We start from the raw sequence: 4,970 nt of genomic DNA on the forward strand, positions 1-4,970 counted from the left end.
GCTTTAGCATTCTTCAGGCATTTTTTAACGTAGATAATCAATGCCGTCAGTCGTTTGTTCTAGTTCTTTTAGTAACTGCGTTTTAAGAGCTTTAGGGATCTGATGAATTTGTGGAATCGAAAAATTCGAATAATTCAAGAATCATGAGCAGAAGGTGAAAATGAATCTTTATAAACTTGAAAATATCTGAAGAATTTGAAGATATTAAAAAATCAGAAAATTAAAAAAATTATAAGATAAGAATCGAAAGATTTGGAATAATACGAGAATTTTGAGGTCTGATGATTTGAACGAACTAAAGCATCAAGCGAATCCGAAAGAGAAGAATTCTAAAAGTCTAAAAAAAGAATTTGACGAACCAGAAGACATCATGGGATCAAAAAAGTCCGAATAAATTAAACAAATACAGCAAACGAGTTCCTGGGTATAGCTTGGCATTGCATATTCGGTATTATATGGTTAAATATATACTCATTTTGAATTTCATGCAATTCGGTTCATAACTAAAGGAGATGTCCAAAGAGTCAAAAGAATCCATCTGGCAAAATTTCATCGTAATCGGTCTATTCGTTTGCGAGATATCGTGCTAATGAGCGGACACTCCAAAATTTTGAACTCGCTATTAGCTCGTTAATAATTTCAAGCATTTGAATCGCAAGGGTTTGAACAATGGACCTATATAGTCTGAAGAACAATCAAGGGCGTACCAGAAAAATCTATACAGGGTGGTGACTTGCGTAACGCATCATAGGGATTTCAATGTCAAATTTATAACATGCGATTATTGGCTCCCCAAATTATTTTAGAGCAAAAATGTATTAAGGTTTTTTTTAGAAAAAAATTTTTTAGGCCAATCAATTAGTTTTCAATTTTTTTCATATAAAGACGGAAAATTGGAAAAATAAAACCCGCATCTTTTTCAATAATCTGCGATGCCATGGAATTTTCTAAAACAAATAGATACCCAGTCATCAACTAGCAGCAGTTCGAAATGGATTTTATGATCTATTTGGTTACTGTCTTGCAGTTAATATTCAAACATTTATTGTAAATTGTTATATTAGGAAACCGTTTTTAGTAATTTGGTCTTTCTTTATGTTGAATTCGCTGTTCTAAATATACTACTTTTTGATATAATTTGATTTGTTTTATAGCAAACATTCCATGGCATGACGGATATTGGCATAGTTTTGTATTATAAAATTCCATGGCATCATAGATTATTGAAAAAGATGGGGGTTTTATTTTTCCAATTTTCCGTCTTTATTATGCAAAAAATTGAAAACTAATACGGTTGATTGACGTAAAAAATTTTTTTCTACAAAAAACCTTAATACATTTTTGCTCTAAAATAATTTGGGGAGCCAATAATGGCATGTTATGAATTTTACATTGAAATCCCTATGATGCGTTACGCAAGTCACCACCCTGTATAAGTAATCCAAACCTCAGAAGTAATCGATGAATCTGAAGAACCGGAAGGGATCGAAATATTCGAGCGATGGGAAAATCGAAACCATGTTTTTGAATGATTTATAAAGTTCGGAACGATCTACATAGATAGAGTTGACGACTTGACGTGTACACGGACGAACAGATGAAACTAGGGCTTAAATTTCAAAACAAAATTTAAACTACAGAATTTCTTTTTGAGGAAGAAATGCCCTCCATCCCTTTCTGTAAAAAAAACTTTCATCTCCCTAAACAATACCCTGTAAGCTTTTTATGCCAGTGAGGTATATTAAACGGAAGATCAAAAATGAGTTGCTGTCGAGTCGCCTTTGGAAGTTCAAGTTAAGTACGATTTCCCATTCAAACAAAAGTTCCAAAGGTAACTCATTTTTGATCGCATATAGTAGGTACTACCCAGTTTGTGAATTCTATCAAGCGATTCAATCACTCTTCAAACAACCTTAATTTTCTATAATCAACTACCTATTTACTCGTACAATGCCAATTTTAAATACAAATACAAAGCTTTATGCAGGGCATAACAATTCAGTAGGTATATCAATAACAGGGTGGTTGCAAGGATCAAAGACGCAGTTTTTAATTTTTTTCCAAATAAATAAAGTCCAAAGTGTTTCATTTAGGAGATACGACCTCAATGGACGTTTCTTCCTGACAATCATACGACAGAAAAACATTAATTTGATCCTCCTCTGCCACCCAAAATTTTATTTGGCACAATTGAATTGAAGGGTTCACTGCAACGGAACGACTAAAGACCTTTCGTTCTGCTATCGGTTGACTTAAATTTATACACATGTTGGACGTATCCTCATATGTAAATATACATTTTTAGATGTATACAGTCCTAAATTACGTATTGCAATCAATTATCCACGGATTGGCATCTCGAGTGATTGGAAGCTTTACGTAGTAGTACCCACTGGAAATTTATAAACTTTAATTAAGGTAATCTAAAAGTCTTTTGTCGTACAGGTATTAATCGGTATTTACACATTAGACATAAAAGTATTTCATTGAATTTCGTGGAGTCTCATTAGGACAATGAGCGCGCTTTTCGTATATACACCTAAAGCTAATGGAGAATTAGATTTGTATTGGCGGTGTCCGAATGTAATTTAGAAATTTCCTCTTTTCCAATTTCACCGAAAATAATGTTCATTAATTTCATTATAATACTCTTTTAATTATACGAGTGATGCGTTTGAAGGACTCGTTAGAAATTGGTACTTGCCAATAATTGCCTGTCGCATTCTTCTTTCCGATTTCTTAAATTTTTAGTTAATTGCGTTCGAGTTTGCTGTGATTTAATGTTGTTTACTTTTGAGTTTTTTTACCTCGGGGGTGTTTTTAATAGTATATCGGTACCTAATTGATGTTTCACGTTTCCATTACATGCAAGTGGGTATTTAGGAGTATTTACAATCTTATGCGCGATGGCTCTAATAAAAAAGTCTCCAAAACTGATTGTGAATACGATATTAATTTAAGATATGTACAGTTAGGTGTGTATGGTTAAACACTAACACGTAGACATTTAATGGAAAAACAGACACCGTGTCATGTTCGCCGTATTCGTCGTTGCATTTATAGCATTCCAATATGAACCGATATCTCTTGCGGCCGTTTCGTATATTTTTGTCACGCTGGCGATTGTTATATCTCGTGATTTTTTTAATGCACACCTTTATACGACATCGTCCTCTACGCGTTTTGTTAACACCCCAACTCCGCATTTTGGAGAAGACTTGTTTCATCTACGTTCGTCGTATTAAGGGGAAGGTTGCGGAATTTTCGCAATTTGGGATGCATTATTAGGGGAATAAAGTGTATCATTTTTATGACATATTATACGTTTAGCACACGCTCGTTTCCATCACGCTCAGGCAAACAGGATTTTCCATCCGGCATCTCTCACAAACACCTGAGTCACCTGTATCCCTTCTCCTTTCCGATGGCCAATAGCTAGTAAGTTTCCGACAGCTTGATAGAAGCCGACTCGATCTTTTTAATTTAAAGTCACTTTGCACCATGCATCTAACGAGAATACATCTTTATCACAATTTTATTTGAATATCCTTCTTTTTGATGTGCTTGGTTACGTGATAATTGACAAGGAAAGTCGGTGCATTTAAATTACCCGTTACTTGTTTTGTGATAATTATTCATCGTAAGGGCATTTCTTCTCCAAATTTTTAGTGCTAATTCGCCAATAAATTAAGTGGAACTCTCGCTAAAGTGGAATGGATTACACATGCCAATCAATTCTAAGGTAAATTATTTATTATAATGATGACATTGTCGGATGGGTGCTTTAAAAAATCAATCATAAATACAAAAAGATAGGTAATGTTTTCTTTAACACCCCCTGTTTGCAACCGGCCCAGTGTGTACTTCCAGATAACCATGGAAACACCCGGGCCACTCTAAGTGATATGATTATTATTGCTCTTCTCGTGATTAATTCGTTTATTGCACCTATCCTCCTGTCGTAACTAAGTGAATATTTATGTTTTCTCATTTACGTTAATCGAGCTTTTTTAATTAAACATCTACCTATGGTGGTAGAATCATTGCATAAAAGTAAACAAGTGCACTTTAACACTCAATAACGCACACATTATCAAGTAAATTATATTAGCCCGCACCCCTATTTGAACGTATTGACGTCCTGTTGTGCTTTTTCGAGATTCATCATCGTACAAAAGAACGCGTGGTACATATTGTTACAGCTTTTAATAACCTCTTTTTTATTGCCGCAATCTGAAGTGGTGGCGAATTTTGTCAACTTTCACTCGTAGCGATTATTAGAAATTGGAAGTCAATTTCAAATTGGCGGTCTAACGATGTTTCCCCATTACATAATGTACGTCTCACTCTAATAAGTTCGTCTTATAATGACATTATTGTTTGTCACTTCTAAATCTAGGGAAAATAATTCGTCAAAAAAAAAGCTTGGTTCATTAAAAGCTTTTGGAAAGTCCCGGTTTGGGATGTGCAAGAATGTCTTGAATCTAATTAGTGATTTGAGTCGTATACGCAGAATAGTAAAGTAGGTTTCCATTTAATATTCTGGTAGCTTATAATTTTAAGATTACAAAATTTGTACCGAATTTGGGTGTTTTACTCTATTTAGTGATTTATCAAAGTGGGCGTGCGAAGAACGTGAAATTAATTTCTATCATATGCAGAACGCTCATTCAATCAAAATTTGTTACACTGATTACACGTCTTCTTACTGTTTGAATGTAAAGAGTAAGTACAATTTAGAAGCTTCCTTACTTTACGAGGTAAAAAACCAAAATTTGCGAATGTAAAAGTTTATACTGAAACCCGCACGTGGATGTTCAACCCACCATGGCAGATCAGTATATGTACTGTGTAAAATTACCCGAAATCTAAGGGCCGAGTTTTACGGGGAAATGGGACAGAGAGGACCCAATAACAACTGAACATTTCAACCGCAACAAATTCTTCGGAAATAACGGCGGGTGCAGATT

The sequence above is a fragment of the Photinus pyralis genome, unplaced genomic scaffold (genome assembly GCF_008802855.1).
Source record: "Photinus pyralis isolate 1611_PpyrPB1 unplaced genomic scaffold, Ppyr1.3 Ppyr1.4_LG1, whole genome shotgun sequence".
Classification (NCBI taxonomy): Eukaryota; Metazoa; Arthropoda; class Insecta; order Coleoptera; family Lampyridae; genus Photinus; species Photinus pyralis.